The 19,844-nt window shown below is 45.0% G+C and overlaps 1 long non-coding RNA gene across 1 annotated transcript; it reads left to right on the plus strand.

Annotated features, from left to right (window-relative positions):
- The first annotated feature begins 18,568 nt into the window (after nucleotides 1-18,568).
- On the plus strand, nucleotides 18,569-19,289 carry LOC125553826. Its single transcript, XR_007304222.1, has 3 exons — nucleotides 18,569-18,587; nucleotides 18,691-18,767; nucleotides 18,954-19,289. It is a non-coding gene; the product is annotated as an uncharacterized LOC125553826 (long non-coding RNA).
- The last annotated feature ends 555 nt before the right edge of the window (nucleotides 19,290-19,844 follow it).

Consider the following 19,844-nt stretch of genomic DNA (forward strand, 5'->3'; position numbering starts at 1 on the left):
CCATCATACATAGCAAGTTCCACATAGAGGCATCCAACCATATATATTACAATAGTTTCATCCAACGATACATGCATAGTTCAACGATACAAAAGAAACAGAGAAAGGGATAAGAAGCACTCCATCAATGCAAGCTTTCGTCAAGCGAATGAAATCTGCAAAATGGGAAATAAGAAAGTTAGAAGAAGAAGATTAGAAGAAGAAGAAGACATTTTTGACATAAGTAAGCTAAGTATAGGTCTTTATTGAGCTAACCTAGGTAACTATGCATATTAGAGCTAACTTAGCATATTAGAGCTAACTTAGGTCATTTTGGAGCTAACTTCAGTAAAATTGATCATTTTGGAGCTAATTAGGCTTATTATGTCATTTTTGAGGAAAATAAGCTAACTATATGACACATATGAGGTTACCAAGGTTGTATGCCATTTCAAACTTAAGTAAGCTAATTATGCCATTTTTACATAAGTGAGCTAAGTGTATGTCATTATTGAGCAAACCTAGGTAACTAAGCATATTAGAGATAACTTAGCATATTAGAGCTTAGAGCTAACTTAGGTCATTTCGGAGGAAACAAAGCTAAGTATAGATCATTTTGGAGCTAAGTAAGCTAATTATGTCATTTTGGAGGAAGATAAGCTAAGTCTAGGTCATTATGGTAAGCATGTTGGAGGAAATAAAGCTAAGTCTAGGTCTTTATGCATTTGGTAAGCAAAACACTAGAGAAATCTTACCGTCATCACGGAGGTGAAGCACTGCCATGGCTCGTGCCGGTACCACCACCTGGAGAAGGATCATGTGATGCTTGTGTGGAGGCACGCTGCACCGAAGATCATTTGCAATATCTTATTAGCATGACGACACTCAAATGTTAATACTAGTAACTAATGACCATTCAAATTGAACTCATCATGGTCCCCGGAGAAATCTCTGGCATCGACGGAGGGGTTTGACCGGCCCTCTAGCACACAGACTGCACATTTGGTTTTCACGGGTCAGTCATACTAGTTAGTAATGAAACGAACATTACGTGCATGATTTGGCTAATATGCAGAAGAAACTTACCACGAGGAGCTCGTACATGGCCCGGTTCCGCATGTCATTCCGTGCCCTCTCCTCCTCCATCAACCCTGTCGTCTTCTCCTCCAACTCCAGCTCCCTCTCTACCAGAAGCGCCTGGGTTCTATCTCTCTCAGTCTGAAGAGAAGCCTCCAACACCACTCTACGTTAGCATTGTAATCATCAATGGTAGCACACACAATGTAATGCTTGAAAGAAATCTAAGTCTGTATAACTAACCTGGAAGGCGAGCTCGATTGGCTGTGGACAAGGCCTTATCTCAGGATCTGAGCTCATCTGGCGCGCCTTGATCTTCGGCAGACTGCAAGGACAACGGATAAGTCCATCTCCAATGGCTATCGAGCCATGGGACCTCCCGCCACCAGATATCATCACCAGCTCCGGATGAAATGGTCCGCTTGAGTTAACGTCCTCTGATGTCTACTACACAACCTTCTTCTTGTAGACGTTGTTGGTCCTCCAAGTGCAGAGGTTTGTAGGACAGTAGCAAATTTCCCTCAAGTGGATGACCTAAGGTTTATCAATCCGTGGGAGGCGTAGGATGAAGATGGTCTATCTCAAACAACCCTGCAACCAAATAACAAAGAGTCTCTTGTGTCCCCAACACACCCAATACAATGGTAAATTGTATAGGTGCACCAGTTCGGCGAAGAGATGGTGATACAAGTGCAATATGGATGGTAGATATAAGTTTTTGTAATCTGAAAATATGAAAACAGCAAGGTAACAAGTGGTAAAAGTGAGAGTAAACGGTATTGCAATGCGTTGAAACAAGGCCTAGCGTTCATACTTTCACTAGTGCAGGTTCTCTCAACAATAATAACATAATTGGATCATATAACTATCCCTCAACATGCTACAAATAGTCACTCCAAAGTCACTAATAGCGAAGAACAAACGAAGAGATTATTGTAGGGTACGAAACCACCTCAAAGTTATTCTTTCTGATCGATCTATTCAAGAGTCTGTAGTAAAATAACACGAAGCTATTCTTTCCTTCAATCTATCATAGAGTTCGTACTAGAATAACACTTTAAGACACAAATCAACCAAAACCCTAATGTCACCTAGATACTCCAATGTCACCTCAAGTATCCGTGGGTATGATTATACGATATGCATCACACAATCTTAGGTTCATCTATTCAACCAACACAAAGAACTTCAAAGAGTGCCCCAAAGTTTCTACCGGGGAGTCAAGACAAAAACGTGTGCCAACCCCTATGCATAAGTTCACAAGGTCACGGAACTCGCAAGTTGATCACCAAAACATACATCAAGTGGACCACGTGATATCCCATTGTCACCACAGATAAGCACATGCAAGACATACATCAAGTGTTCTAAAATCCTTAAATACTCAATCCAATAAGATAACTTCAAAGGGAAAACTCAATCCATTACAAGGGAGTAGAGGGGGAGAAACATCATAAGATCCAACTATAATAGCAAAGCTCGCGATACTTCAAGATCGTGCCGAATCAAGAACACGAGAGAGAGAGATTAAACACATAGCTACTGGTACATACCCTCTGCCCCGAGGGTGAACTACTCCCTTCTCGTCATGGAGAGTGCCGGGATGATGAAGATGACCACCGGAGAGGGATTCCCCCCTCCGGCAGGGTGCCAGAATGGGTCTAGATTGGTTTTCTGTGGCTACAGAGGCTTGCGGCGGCGGAACTCCCGATCTAGGTTTCTTTCTGGAAGTTTGGGTATATATAAGAGGTGTTGGAGTCGGGAACAAGTCAGGGGGGTCCCCGAGGCAGCCATGAGGTAGGGGGCGCGCCCCCACCCTCGTGGTGGCCTCGGGACTCTTTGGCTCATCTCTGGTACTCAGTGGGCTTCTTCTGTTCCAAAAATGATCTCCGCGAAATTTCAGGTCAATTGGACTTCATTTGGTATTCCTTTTCTGGCAAACTCAAAAACAAGGAAAAAACAGAAACTGACACTGGGCTCTAGGTTAATAGGTTAGTCCCAAAAAATCTTATAAAAAATCATATAAATGCATATAAAACATCCTAGATGGATAATATAATAGCAAGGAACAATAAAAAATTATAGATACGTTGGAGACGTATCATCCTCACCAGTGCCAGATATCTCTGTACTTCACGAGCTTGTTGTGAGAGTAGATGTTGGTGATGTTCTCTGGTTGATTGAGGTCAAACGCAGAGAATGCCTTGGCCTTCTTGAACGGGGCAGTATGGGCCATGGCATAGAGGTCAAACACCTCTGGCACCGATGCCATATTGTATCCCACCTAAAAGAGAGGAACATAGTATTAGTAATTAAAGGGCTGAAGCTAGCATGACAGAATGATTTGCATGAATCATGAAGCAAACAACATACCCAGTTCCGCCCGTATTGATATAAGTTGGCGCTGCCTTGATGGTGTGGCACACCTCTCATTTGGGCACGCTTGTCCTTGGCACCTTTGTGGACAGCCCGCCATGCGTCTGAGCACTACTCATCCACCAACGCCTCCCAACAATCCATTTTATCAGCACACCATCTCGAGGGCACCTAAGTCAGTAAAGAGAAACTTGAGCGCTACGCCTATGAATCAAATCAACGAAACTAAGAACAATGCCTTAAGAATATAGGAAATTACCTTCATGTACTCCTCCTTCTGCAGAAACTTTCCATGGCACTTCTTCTTGGCTGCCGAACACCACGCGAGGTGAAGTTGTCTCGAATAGCCTGCATTCGAGCCTCGTGTACTAAGTTTTGTAGTAGGCGCCTACACTCGGCATCGATAACCCGTGCACAAGCCTCCTCATATCCCTCCTCACACCTATAGAATGTATGCAATCAAACGAGACAACATTGCTTAGTACAATAACTAAGCTTATTCGAAGATTTTTAATTGTGTAAATGAGAAATTACCCAAAATGTTCTGATCACCATGTCGGCCCTCGTGTGGCACAAGACACCGTCGATGATCTAATCCGGCGTGGCCGGGGCAGCCAATTAGTGCTCCTAGGTCAATCCTAGCTCTGGAAGCTGACCCTCACCGGGCAACGTGACCCACCCATGAAGTTTTGCCGGCAAATCACACCAAGGAGTTGGTTGGGCCTGCGGACATCCTAATGGTGGTCCCAACCCCTGCAGTATGACAAGGCCAAAACATTAGATATTTTGAAAAGACATGATGGGAAAAGGTAGAAAAAGAGTAAATGCACTTACCTCGTCCCATCAGGCCAAATCAACCACCTCTGCTCGCGGGTCGCCGGCACAGATGGGAACCGCTTAATACCATGCTGGTGGATGGTGGCCCCCTCAACCACCTCGTCCTCGCTGCTATCAGAAATATGATGCCCGCCACCATCAGCAAGGCCACTCGACCCCTCAGGAGGATCCTACCAGGTACCCCACCCGGACGTCTCCTGGGACGTAGCCTGGGGAGGAGTCACATGGGCCCAAGCGTCCTAGCCCGAAGGCCCGTCGACCCGAGGCCCGTGGACCGGAGTCTCGTGGGCCGAAGGCCCGTCGACCTGAGGCTCGCGAACCGGAGTCCGCGTAGCCTCCTCCTCAGACGTGCCCCCTAGCAGTCGTGTGCTCGGATGAATCAGCTGGGGGTGGCGGCAAGGAAGGCGTAGGAGCCCGACCTCCTCTCTTTCTCCCTCCCCGACCTCCTCTCTAGGTAGGCAATGACACCGACGAAGAAGCGCCCATCGGTGAAGCCATACCCTCGTACAACGCTCTCCGAAGAGGTATGGGTGGAATGGAAGTACCACTCCCACCACACCGAGGACCAGCGCCCACCATCTTTCAACACCTGTCATGACAGAAGAGAAAACTGAATTAGTACAACATACAAAAATTGAATACCTGCATAAATACCAAACTGACTCCTAACAAAAGATCCTCGACCATCGACCCTCGACCCCTAACCCCTCGGCAACCCTCGAACCCTGACCCCTCGTCAATCCTCGACCCCTCGGCGGTCCTGTCGAACACCTTCCCTGTGAGCATGGTGCCATTGTTGTCGTAGCTTAAGATGCAGATGTGCCCGAGCTGAAGGTCATCAGCGCGGGCGAACTGCTTCCATTCATTCTTCGTGCACGGATGGAAGCACTTCTCCCAGTATCATGACCTTCAACTCGGGGACGTCCTCTTCTTAAGCAGGAGCTGCGGAATAAGCGGAGACTGGCGAAGGACGAGGTGACGATGCGCGTCGGGAATGGTTCCAAGGTCGATGTGATCGCCGTCGGCACGCTACCTCTACATTTACCTACGGGATTAGTTTTGAACCTCAATAATTGTTATTTAGTGCCAAGTTTGAGCATGAACATTGTATCAGGATCTCGTTTAATACGAGATGGCTACTCATTTAAATCCGAGAATAATGGTTGTTCTATTTATATGAGAGATATGTTTTATGGTCATGCTCCGATGGTGAATGGTTTATTCTTAATGAATCTCGAGCGTAATGCTACACATATTCATAGTGTGAATACCAAAATATGTAAGATTGATAATGATAGTCCCACATACTTGTGGCACTGCCGCCTTGGTCACATAGGTGTCAAACGCATGAAGAAGCTCCATACTGATGGACTTTTAGAGTCTCTTGATTATGAATCATTTGACACGTGCGAACCATGCCTCATGGGTAAAATGACCAAGACTCCGTTCTCAGGAACAATGGAGCGAGAAACCAACTTATTGGAAATCATACATACTGATGTGTGCGGTCCAATGAGTGTTGAGGCTCGCGGTGGCTATCGTTATGTTCTCACCCTCACTGATGACTTGAGTAGATATGGGTATGTCTACTTAATGAAACACAAGTCTGAGACCTTTGAAAAGTTCAAGGAATTTCAGAGTGAGGTTGAGAATCAACGTGACAGGAAAATCAAGTTCCTGTGATCAGATCGTGGAGGAGAATACTTGAGTCATGAGTTTGGCACACAGTTAAGAAAATGTGGAATAGTTTCACAGCTCACGCCGCCTGGAACACCTCAGCGTAATGGTGTGTCCGAACGTCGTAATCGCACTCTATTAGATATGGTGCAATCTATGATGTCTCGTACCGATTTACCGCTATCTTTTTGGGGGTATGCTTTAGAGACTGTCGCATTCACTTTAAATAGGGCTCCGTCGAAATCCGTTGAGACGACACCTATGGTTTGGGAAGAAACCTAAGCTGTCGTTTCTAAAAGTTTGGGGATGCGATGCTTATGTCAAGAAACTTCAACCTGAAAAGCTCGAACCCAAATCGGAAAAATGCGTCTTCATAGGATACCCTAAAGAAACCATTGGGTATACCTTCTACCTCAGATCCGAAGGCAAGATCTTTGTTGCCAAGAATGGGTCCTTTCTAGAGAAAGAGTTTCTCTCGAAAGAAGTAAGTGGGAGGAAAGTAGAACTTGATGAAGTATTACCTCTTGAACTGGAAAATGGCGCAACTCAAGAAAATGTTCCTAAGGTGCCTGCACCGACTAGAGAGGAAGTTAATGATGATGATCAAGATACTTCTGATCAAGCTCCTACTGAAATTCGAAGGTCCACAAGGACACGTTCTGCACCAGAGTGGTACGGCAACCCTGTCTTGGAAATCATGTTGTTAGACAACGGTGAACCTTCGAACTATGAAGAAGCGATGGCGGGCCCGGATTCTGACAAATGGCTAGAAGCCATGAAATCCGAGATAGGATCCATGTATGAAAACGAAGTATGGACTTTGACTGACTTGGCCGTTGAGCGGCGAGCCATAGAAAATAAATGGATCTTTAAGAAGAAGACAGACGCGGATGGTAATGTGACCATCTATAAAGCTCGGCTTGTCGCTAAGGGTTATCGACAAGTTCAAGGGGTTGACTACGATGAGACTTTCTCACCGGTAGCGAAGCTGAAGTCCGTCCGAATCATGTTAGCGATTGCCGCATTCTATGATTATGAAATATGGCAAATGGACGTCAAAACGGCATTCCTTAATGGTTTCCTTAAGGAAGAATTGTATATTATACAGCCGGAAGGTTTTGTCGATCCTAAGAATGCTGACAAGGTGTGCAAGCTCGAACGCTCGATTTATGGGCTGGTGCAAGCATCTCGGAGTTGGAACATTCGCTTTGATGAGATGATCAAAGCGTTTGGGTTTACGCAGACTTATGGAGAAGCCTGTGTTTACAAGAAAGTGAGTGGGAGCTCTGTAGCATTTCTCATATTATATGTAGATGACATACTTTTGATGGGAAATGATATAGAACTCTTGGACAGCATAAAGGCCTACTTGAATAAGAGTTTTTCAATGAAGGACCTTGGAGAAGCTGCTTATATATTAGGCATCAAGATCTACAGAGATAGATCAAGACGCCTCATAGGTCTTTCACAAAGCACATACCTTGATAAGATATTGAAGAAGTTCAATATGGATCAGTCTAAGAAGGGGTTCTTGCCTGTGTTGCAAGGTGTGAAATTGAGCTCAGCTCAATGTCCGACCACGGCAGAAGATATAGAAGAGATGAGTGTCATCCCCTATGCCTCAGCCATAGGTTCTATTATGTATGCCATGCTGTGTACCAGACCTGATGTAAACCTTGTCGTGAGTTTGGTAGGAAGGTACCAAAGTAATCCCGGCAAGGAACACTGGACATCGGTCAAGAATATCCTGAAGTACCTGAAAAGGACTAAGGAAATGTTTCTCATTTATGGAGGTGGCGAAGAGCTCGTCGTAAAGGGTTACGTCGATGCTAGCTTCGACACAGATCTGGATGACTCTAAGTCACAAACCGGATACGTGTATATTTTGAATGGTGGGGCAGTAAGCTGGTGCAGTTGCAAGCAGAGCGTCGTGGCGGGATCTACATGTGAAGCGGAGTACATGGCAGCCTTGGAGGCAGCACATGGAGCAATTTGGGTGAAGGAGTTCATCACCGACCTAGGAGTCATACCCAATGCGTCGGGGCCAATCAAGCTCTTCCGTGACAACACTGGAGCTATTGCTCTTGCCAAGGAGCCCAGGTTTCACAAGAAGACAAGGCACATCAAGTGTCGCTTCAACTCCATTCGTGAAAATGTTCAAGATGGAGACATAGATATTTGTAAAGTACACACGGACCTGAATGTAGCAGATCCGTTGACTAAACCTCTCCCTAGAGCAAAACATGATCAACACCAGAATTCCATGGGTGTTCGATTCATCACAATGTAACTAGATTATTGACTCTAGTGCAAGTGGGAGACTGTTGGAAATATGCCCTAGAGGCAATAATAAAAGCATTATTATTATATTTCCTTGTTCATGATAATTGTCTTTATTCATGCTATAATTGTGTTATCCGGAAATCGTAATACATGTGTGAATAATAGACACCAACATGTCCCTAGTAAGACTCTAGTTGACTAGCTCGTTGATCAACAGATAGTCATGGTTTCCTGACTATGGACATTGGATGTCATTGATAACGAGATCACATCATTAGGAGAATGATGTGATGGACAAGACCCAATCCTAAACATAGCACAAGATCGTATAGTTCGTTTGCTAGAGTTTTCCAATGTCAAGTATCCTTTCCTTAGACCATGAGATCATGTAACTCCCGGATACCGTAGGAGTGCTTTGGGTGTACCAAACGTCACAACGTAACTGGGTGACTATAAAGGTATACTACGGGTATCTCCGAAAGTGTCTGTTGGGTTGACATGGATCAAGACTGGGATTTGTCACTCCGTATGACGGAGAGGTATCACTGGGCCCACTCGGTAATGCATCATCATAATGAGCTCAAAGTGACCAAGTGTCTGGTCACGGGATCATGCACTACGGTACGAGTAAAGTGACTTGCCGGTAACGAGATTGAACGAGGTATTGGGATACCGACGATCGAATCTCGGGCAAGTAACATACCGATTGACAAAGGGAATTGTATACGGGGTTGCTTGAATCCTCGACATCATGGTTCATCCGATGAGATCATCGAGGAGCATGTGGGAGCCAACATGGGTATCCAGATCCCGCTGTTGGTTATTGACCAGAGAGTCGTCTCGGTCATGTCTACATGTCTCCCGAACCCGTAGGGTCTACACACTTAAGGTTCGGTGACGCTAGGGTTGTAGGGATATGTATATGCAGTAACCCGAATGCTGTTCGGAGTCCTGGATGAGATCCCGGACATCACGAGGAGTTCTGGAATGGTCCGGAGGTAAAGAATTATATATAGGAAGTGCTATTTCGGGCATCGGGACAAGTTTCGGGGTCACCGGTATTGTACCGGGACCACCGGAAGGGTCCCGGGGGTCCACCAGGTGGGGCCACCTGCCCCGGGGGGCCACATGGGCTGTAGGGGGTGCGCCTTGGCCTATATGGGCCAAGGGCACCAGCCCCAAGTGGCCCATGCACCTAGGGTTCTAGGAAGGGAAGAGTCCTAAAAGGGGAAGGCACCTCCTAGGTGCCTTGGGGAGGAGGGATTCCTCCCTTGGCCGCACCCCCCTAGGAGATTGGATCTCCTAGGGCCGGCGCCCCCCCCTTGGACTCCCTATATATAGTGAGGAAGGAGGGCCTCTCATAACACATCTTTGGTGCCTCCCTCTCCCTCTCCAACACCTCCTCCTCCTCCATAGAGTTTGGCGAAGCCCTGCCGGAGTACTGCAGCTCCATCACCACCACGCCGTCGTGCTGCTGCTGGAGCCATCTTCCTCAACCTCTCCTTCCCTTGCTGGATCAAGAAGAAGGAGACGTTACGCTGACCGTACGTGTGTTGAACGCGGAGGTGCCGTCCGTTCGGCGCTAGGATCTCCGGTGATTTGGATCACGTCGAGTACGCCTTCCTCATCCCCGTTCTTTGAACGCTTCCGCGCGTGATCTACAAAGGTATGTAGATGCAATCCAATCACTCGTTGCTAGATGAACTCCTAGATGGATCTTGGTGAAACCGTAGGAAAATTTTTGTTTTCTGCAACGTTCCCCAACAATATGCCCTAGAGGCAATAATAAAATGGTTATTATTGTATTTCCTTGTTCATGATAATTGTCTATTGTTCATGCTATAATTGTATTAACCGGAAACCGGAATACATGTGTGAATACATAGACCACAACATGTCCCTAGTAAGCCTCTAGTTAACTAGCTCGTTGATCAATAGATGGTCATGGTTTCCTGACCATGGACATTGGATGTCATTGATAACGGGATCACATCATTAGGAGAATGATGTGATGGACAAGACCCAATCCTAAGCCTAGCACAAGATCGTATAGTTCGTCTGCTAAAGCTTTTCTAGTGTATCATTTCCTTAGACCATGAGATCGTGCAACTCCCGGATACCGTAGGAATGCTTTGGGTGTACCAAATGCCACAATGTAACTGGGTGGCTATAAAGGTGCACTACGGGTATCTCCGAAAGTTTCTGTTGGGTTGGCACGAATCGAGACTGGGATTTGTCACTCCGTGTAAACGGAGAGGTATCTCTGGGCCCACTCGGTAGGACATCATCATAATGTGCACAATGTGACCAAGGAGTTGATCACGGGATTATGTGTTACGGAACGAGTAAAGAAACTTGCCGGTAACGAGATTGAACAAGGTATCGGGATACCGACGATCGAATCTCGGGTGAGTACTATACCGGTAGACAAAGGGAATTGTATACGGGATTGACTGAATCCTTGCCATCATGGTTCATCCGATGAGATCATCGTGGAACATGTGGGAGCCAACATGGGTATCCAGATCCCGCTGTTGGTTATTGACCAGAGAGATGTCTCGGTCATGTCTGCATTATTCCCGAGCCCGTAGGGTCTACACACTTAAGGTTCGATGACGCTAGGGTTATAGGGAAAGTATGTACATGGTTACCGAATGTTTTTCGGAGTCCCGGATGAGATCCCAGACGTCACGAGGAGTTCCGGAATGGTCCGGAGGTGAAGATTGATATATTGGACGAAGGGTTTTGGAGTCCGGAAGTGTTCCGGAGGTACCGGGTGATGACCAGCATGACCGAAAGGTGTTTCGGGAGCCCCGACAAGTGTTGGGGGGCTTCATGGGCCAAGGGAAGGGGGCAAACCAGCCCACTAAGGGTCTGTGCACCCCCCCTCACCTATTCCCACGTGACCAGGGGGTTTGGGGCACCCATTCTAGGGTTCCCACCTGCTGGCTTGGGGGCCAAGTCACCCAAGGGGGAGATCCCATCTGCCCTGGCCGCCGCCCCTCCTAGGGGAAACCCTAGGGCGCCTCCCCTTGCCCTTGCCCCTATATATAGTGGAGGTTTTGGGGCTGCACAACACACGAGTCTCTCTCCCAAGGCACAACCCTACCTCTCTCCCTCCTCGTGTCTCGTAGTGCTTGGCGAAGCCCTACAGGAGTACCGCGCTCCTCCACCACCACCACGCCGTCATGCTGCTGCTGGATGGAGTCTTCCCCAACCTCTCCCACTCTCGTTGCTGGATCAAGACATGGGAGACGTCACCGGGCTGCATGTGTGTTGAACGCGGAGGCGCCGTTGTTCGGTGCTTAGATCAGAATCGACCGTGATCTGAATCGCTACGAGTACGACTACCTTATCCGCGTTCTAGTAACGCTTCCGCTTAGTGATCTACAAGGGTATGTAGATGCACTCCCCTTCCCCTCGTTGCTAGATTACTCCATAGATTGATCTTGGTGATGCGTAGAAAATTTTAAATTTCTGCTATGATCCCCTGAAGTGGCATCATGAGCTAGGTCTATGCGTAGATTCTATACACGAGTAGAACACAAAGTAGTTGTGGGCGATGATTTGTTCAATTTGCTTGCCGTTACTAGTCTTATCTTGATTCAGCGGCATTGTGGGATGAAGCGGCCCGGGCCGAACTTACACGTACACTTATGTGAGACAGGTTCCACCGACTGACATGCACTTGATGCATAAGGTGGCTGGCGGGTGTCTGTCTCTCCCACTTTAGTCGGATCGGATTCGATGAAAAGGGTCCTTATGAAGGGTAAATAGCAATTGGCATATCACCGTTGTGGTTTTGCGTAGGTAAGAAACGTTCTTGCTAGAAACCCATAGCAGCCACGTAAAACATGCAACAACAATTAGAGGACGTCTAACTTGTTTTTGCAGGCTATGCTATGTGATGTGATATGGCTAAAAGGATGTGATGAATGATATATGTGATGTATGAGATTGATCATGTTCTTGTAATAGGAATCACGACTTTCATGTCGATGAGTATGACAACTGGGAGGAGCCATAGGAGTTGTCTTAATTTATTTATGACCTGCGTGTCAATGAAAACGCCATGTAATTACTTTACTTTATTGCTAACCATTAGGCATAGTAGTAGAAGTAATAGTTGGTGAGGCAACTTCATGAAGACACGATGATGGAGATCATGGTGTCATGCTGGTGACGATGGTGTTCATGCCGCGCCTCGAAGGTGGAGATCAAAGGCGCAAGATGATATTGGCCATATCATGTCACTTTATGATTTGCATGTGATGTTTGTCATGTTTACATCTTATTTGCTTAGAACGACGGTAACATAAATAAGATGATCCATCGCAATAATTTCAAGAAAGTGTTCCCCCTAACTGTGCACCGTTGCTAAGGTCCGTTGTTCCGAAGCACCACGCGATGATCGGGTGTGATAGGTTCTAATGTTCGCATACAACGGGTGTAAGCCAGATTTACACACGCAATACACTTAGGTTAACTTGACGAGCCTAGCATGTACAGATATGGCCTCGGAACACGGAAGACCGAAAGGTCGAACATGAGTCGTATAGTGGATACGATCAACATGAAGATGTTCACCGATGATGACTAGTCCGTCTCACGTGTTGATCGGACACGGCCTAGTTGACTCGGATCATGTATCACTTAGATGACTAGAGGGATGTCTATCTAAGTGGGACTTCATTGAATAATTTGATTAGATGAACTTAATTATCATGAACATAGTCAAAAGGTCTTTGCAAATTATGTCGTAGCTCACGCTTTGGTTCTACTGTTTTAGATATGTTCCTAGAGAAAATTTAGTTGAGAGTTGACAGTAGCAATTATGCGGACTGGGTCCACGAACTGAGGATTGTCCTCATTGCTGCACAGAAGGGTTATGTCCTTAATGCACCGCTCAGTGTCTTGAACCTCGAGCATCGTCTGTAGATGTTGGGAAACATCTGACATACACGTTTTGATGACTACGTAATAGTCCAATAAGTATACTAACGGTTTAGAATTGTGGCACCAAAGACGTTTTTGAAACGTCGCAGAACATATGAGATGTTCCAAAGACTGAAATTGGAATTTCAGACTAGTGCCCACGTCAAGAGGTATGAGACCTCTGACAAGTTTCTTAAGCCTGCAAACTAAGGGAGAAAAACTCAATCGTTGAGAATGTGCTCAGATTGTCTGAGTACTGCAATCGCTTGAATCGAGTGGGAGTTAATCTTCCAGATGAGATAGTGATGGTTCTCCATAGTCAATGTCACCAAGATATTGGAGCTTCGTGATGAACTATAACATATCAGGGATAGACATGATGATCCTTGAGCAACTCGCAATGTTTGACACCGCGAAAGTAGAAATCAAGTAGGAGCATCAATTGTTGATGGTTAAACCACTAGTTTCAAGAAGGGCAAGGGAAAGAAGGGATACTTCATGAAACGACAAATCAGTTGCTGCTCTAGTGAAGAAACCCAAGGTTGAACCAAACCCGAGACTAAGTGCTTCTATAATGAGGGGAACGGTCACTGAAGCAGAACTACCCTAGATACTTGGTAGATGAGAAGGCTGGCAAGGTCGACAGAAGTATTTTGGATATACGTCATATTATTGTGTACTTTACTAGTACTCCTAGTAGCACCAGGGTAATAAATACCGGTTCGGTTGCTAAGCGTTAGTAACTTGAAATAAAAGGCTGCGGAGACTAGCTAAAGGTGAGATGACGATATGTGTTGGAAGTGTATCCAAGGTTGATGTGATCAAACATCGCACGCTCCCTCTACCTTCGGGATTGATGTTAAACCGAAATAATTGTTATTTCGTGTTTGTGTTGAGCATAGACATGATTGGATTATGTTTATCGCCACACAATTATTCATTTAAGGAGAATAATGGTTACTCTATTTATTTGAATAATACCTTCAATGGTCTTGCACCTAAAATGAATGGTTTATTGAATCTCGATCGTAATGATACACATGTTCATGCCAAAGATAAGATAGTAATGATAGTACCACATACTTGTGGCACTGCCATTTGAGTCATGTTGGTATAAAACGCATGAAGAAGCTCCATGTTGATGGATCTTTGGACTCACTCATTTTTGAAAAGATTGAGACATGCGAACCATGTCTATTGGTCGATATGCATGAAGAAACTCCATGCAGATGGATCGTTTGGACTCACTTGATTTTGAATCACTTGAGACATGCAAATCATACCACATGGGCAAGATGACTGAAAGGCCTCGTTTTCAGTAAGATGAAACAAGAAAGCAACTTGTTGGAAGTAATACATTTTGATGTGTGTAGTACAATGAGTGCCGAGGCACGCTGTGGATATCGTTATGTTCTTACTTCATAGATGATTTGAGTAGATGCTGAGTATATTTACTTGATGAAACACAAGTCTAAATTATTGAAAGGTTTAAGTCATTTCAGAGTGAAGTTGAAGATTGTCGTGACAAGATGATAAAATGTCTATGATATGATCATAGAGATGAATATCTGAGTTACGAGTTTGGCACACAATTAAGATATTGTGGAAATTGTTTCACAACTAATACCGCCTGGACCACCATAGTGTGATGGTGTGTCCGAACATCACAACTGCACCCTATTGGATATGGTGCATACCATGATGTCTCTTATCGAATTACCATTATCGTTTATGGGTTAGGCATTAGAGACAACCGCACTCACTTTAAATAGGGCACCACACAATTCCGTTGAGACGACACCGTATGAACTATGCTTTAGAGAAACCTAAGCTGTCGTTTCTTAAAAGTTTGGGGCTACGATGCTTATGTGAAAATGTTTCAGGCTGATAAGCTCGAACCCAAAGCGGATAAATGCCTCTTCATAGAATACCCAAAAATAGTTGGGTATACCTCCTATTTCAGATCCGGAAGCAAAAGTGACTGTTTCTAGAAACGGGTCCTTTCTCGAGGAAAAGTTTCTCTCGAAAGAATTGAGTGGGAGGATGGTGGAGACTTGATGAGGTTATTGAACAGTCACTTCAACTAGTATGTAGCAGGGCACAGGAAGTTGTTCCTATGGCACCTACACTAGTTGAAGTGGAAGCTTATGATAGTGATCATGAAACTTCGGATCAAGTCACTACCAAACCTCATAGGTCGACAAGGATGCATACTACTTCAGAGTGGTACGCAATCCTGTCTTGGAAGTCATGTTGCTAGACAACAATGAACCTACGAGCTATGGAGAAGTGATGGTGGGCCCAGATTCCGAAGAATGGCTCGAGGCCATAAAATCCGAGAGAGGATCCATGCATAAAAGAAAGTATAGACTTTGAAAGAACCACTTGATGGTCGTAAGGCTGTTGGGTGCAGATGGATTTTAAAAGGAAGACAGGCAATGATGGTAACTGTCACCACTAAGAAAGCTCGACTTGTTGTTAAGATGTTTCCCGACAAGTTCAAGGAGTTGACTACGATGAGACTTTCTCACTCGTAGCGATGCTAAGAGTCTGTTGGAATTATGTTAACAGTTACTGCATTATTTATGAAATCTTGCAGATAGGATGTAAAAAACATTGTTTCCTCGTCATTTTTCTTAAGGAAAGGTTGTATGTGATACAACCATAAGGTTTTGTCAATCCTGAAAGATGCTGACAAGTATGCAAAGCTCGAGCAATCCTTCTAAGGACTGGAGTAAGCATCTCGAAGTTGGAATGTACACTTTGATGAGATAATCAAAGATTTTGGGTTTATACAAAGTTTATGAGAAACTTGTATTTCCAAAGAAGTGAGTGGGAGCACTATAGAATTTTTGATGAGTATATGTTGTTAACATATTGTTGATCAAAAATGATGTAGAATTTCTGGAAAGCATGCAGGGTTATTTGAAAAGTGTTTTTCAATGGAAAATCTGGATTAAGCTACTTGAACATTGAGCATCAAGATCTATAAGGATAGATCAAAAACGCTTAATAGTACTTTCGAATGAATACATACCGTGACAAGATTTTGAAGGAGTTCAAAATATATCAGCAAAGAAGGAGTTCTTAGCTGTGTTACAAGGTGTGAATATTGAGTAAGACTCAAGACCTGACCACGGCAGAAGAGAGAGAAAGGACGAAGGTCGTCCCCCATGCTTTAGACGTAGGTCTACAGTATGCTATGCTGTGTACCGCACCTGAAGTGTGCCTTGCCATGAGTCATTCAAGGGGTACAAGAGTGATCCAAGAATGGATCACACGACAGCGGTCGAACTTATCCTTAGTAACTAGTGGACTAAGGAATTTTCTCGATTATGGAGGTGGTAAAAGAGTTCGTCGTAAAGGGTTACGTTGATGCAAACTTTGACACTAATCCGGATGACTCTGAGTAGTAAACCGGATTCGTATAGTAGAACAGATATTTGGAATAGCTCCAAGTAGCGCGTGGTAGCTGCATCTACAAGATGACATAGAGATTTGTAAAGCACACATGGATCTGAAAGGTTCAGACTCATTGACTAATAAACCTCTCTCACAAGCAAGATATGAACAAACCCCATGGGTGTTGGATTCATTGCAATCACATAGTGATGTGAACTAGATTATTGACTCTAGTGCAAGTGGGAGACTGTTGGAAATATGCCCTAGAGGCAATAATAAAATGGTTATTATTGTATTTCCTTGTTCATGATAATTGTCTATTGTTCATGCTATTATTGTATTAACCGGGAACCGTAATACATGTGTGAATACATAGGCCACAACATGTCCCTAGTAAGCCTCTAGTTGACTAGCTCGTTGATCAATAGATGGTCATGGTTTCCTGACTATGGACATTGGATGTCATTGATAACGGGATCACATCATTAGGATAATGATGTGATGGACAAGACCCAATCCTAAGCCTAGCACAAGATCGTATAGTTCGTCTGCTAAAGCTTTTCTAATGTCAAGTATCATTTCCTTAGACCATGAGATTGTGCAACTCCCGGATACCGTAGGAATGCTTTGGGTGTACCAAACGCCACAATGTAACTGGGTGGCTATAAAGGTGCACTACGGGTATCTCCGAAAGTTTCTGTTCGGTTGGCACGAATCGAGACTGGGATTTGTCACTCCGTGTAAACGGAGAGGTATCTCTGGGCCCACTCGGTAGGACATCATCATAATGTGCACAATGTGACCAAGGAGTTGATCATGGGATGATGTGTTACAGAACGAGTAAAGAGACTTGCCGGTAACTAGATTGAACAAGGTATCGGGATACCGACGATCGAATCTCGGGCGAGTACTATACCGGTAGACAAAGGGAATTGTATACGGGATTGACTGAATCCTTGATATCGTGGTTCATCCGATGAGATCATCGTGGAACATGTGGGAGCCAACATGGGTATCCAGATCCCGTTATTGGTTATTGACCAGAGAGATGTCTCGGTCATGTCTGCATTATTCCAGAGCCTGTAGGGTCCACACACTTAAGGTTCGATGATGCTAGGGTTATAGGGATAGTATGTACGCGGTTACCGAATGTTTTTCGGAGTCCCGGATGAGATCCCGGACATCACGACGAGTTCCGGAATGGTCCGGAGGTGAAGATTGATATATTAGACGAAGGGTTTTGGAGTCCGGAAGTGTTCCGGAGGTACCGGGTGATGACCAGCATGACCGAAAGGTGTTTCGGGAGCCCCGGCAAGTGTTGGTGGGCTTCATGGGCCAAGGGAAGGGGGCAAACCAGTCCACTAAGGGGCTATGCCCCCCCCACCTATTCCCACGTGACCAAGGGGTTTGGGGCGCCCCATCTAGGGTTCCCACTTCCTGGCTTGGGGGCCAAGTCACCCAAGGGGGAGATCCCATCTGCCCTGGCCGCCGCCCCTCCTAGGGGAAACCCTAGGGCGCCTCCCCTTGCCCTTGCCCCTATATATAGTGGAGGTTTTGGGGCTGCACAACACACGAGTCTCTCTCCCAAGGCGCAGCCCTACCTCTCTCCCTCCTCGACTCTCGTAGTGCTTGGCGAAGCCCTGCAGGAGTACCGCACTCCTCCACCACCACCACGCTGTCGTGCTGCTGCTGGACGGAGTCTTCCCCAACCTCTCCCTCGCTCCTTGCTGGATCAAGGCATGGGAGACGTCACCGGGCTGCACGTGCTTTGAACGCGGAGGCGCCATTGTTCGGCGCTTAGATCGGAATCGACCGTGATCTGAATCGCTACGAGTACGACTACCTCATCCGTGTTCTAGTAACGCTTCCGCTCAGCGATCTACAAGGGTATGTAGATGCACTCCCCTTTCCCTCGTTGCTAGATTACTCCATAGATTGATCTTGGTGATGCGTAGAAAATTTTAAATTTCTGCTACGATCCCCAACATATACTGCTTTCAGGAAGTTCGCATCGGTAAAAGGTATTTATTCAGCTCCAAACTGTCATCAAGCCTGCATGAAATTTTGTGTTCCATTTTGGAACAGTTTACTCTCATGAGTGGGTTTGTGCTACTGTTACTGCAGTCCCTTGTCCCGATGGAAGACTTGGCTTCTTCAGTGAGCATGCTCCAATACTACACTACCATTCAACCTAGTGTGAGGTAATCTCGTTCTTCCTTGACGTGGGTAGTTAGATATTCTTTTTGGTGCTTCCATGTTAGGTGATCTTCTACCCGTGTAGTTGTTTTTGCCTTATGTCTTTATGTGTTGTGATTGTCCACATTGGCAGAGAGTTATGTCATTTGTGATTTGGACTATGAGAGGTTAACGTTGCATTGTTTTACTAGCTGAAGCTGGGGAATTTCGGGCTTTGTTTGATGGTGTTGCTCCTCTTCCGAGGAAGATACATTTAGAGGAGACTCGAGAAGACATGAAAGCTGCGGCCAAATTGCAATGGTAATTGATTAACATTAAATGTCCAAAGCGCAATATCATCAGTAGTCAATAAGAGTAATTTGCTATCAGCATTAATTCATCCATGACTATGAGATATATTAACTCTTGAAAATGTTGAACTGGGTAGCATTTTTTGTGACTTATCAGTTTTGAAGGACAGCTAGAGACTATTGATTTTAAATCGTCGACACATGATTTGCTTTATACAAATGATGTTTGGGTGCATTTCACTTTGAGAGTTGTTGCCAGTTTTTGAATATGAATATTCTCACTTGCTAGCACATGTTATAACATGTCAAGTTGATTCCTATCAGTCAAATATAATCTTGTGGAGAAGTATGATAATATTCTAGAGCAATCTGGCTGCATGAACTAATACATGTTCCTGCGAAATGTTTACTTGTTTCTGTCTGGGAAAGAAAAAATTAATACATTATATATTCAGATGATTTTAGAAGAAGTACCACCTTGGTGAAATATCATATAACATTCTCTAGAAACATTTTCCTAATCCTACAATCAAAGCATGCTAATGGTTTATATTTTGTGTTGCTGCATGCTTAGTATCCTTTACTTTTGACCACATATTGCTCAATGATGGTACCCGAACAAAATCACATGTTATGAAAATGATCGAGGGATACAAAACTGTACCGTTCAAGTCAAAATTTAATGAGTGGCCACCAACTCCTGATTTGAAATTGTCGTCTGAGGATGGAAGAGGCAAAGTTGCAGGTTGCTATCTACAAATTATAATGCTTGGTACTATGGATTGCTAGAAG

The sequence above is a fragment of the Triticum urartu genome, chromosome 4, assembly GCF_003073215.2.
Source record: "Triticum urartu cultivar G1812 chromosome 4, Tu2.1, whole genome shotgun sequence".
Lineage (NCBI taxonomy): Eukaryota > Viridiplantae > Streptophyta > Magnoliopsida > Poales > Poaceae > Triticum > Triticum urartu.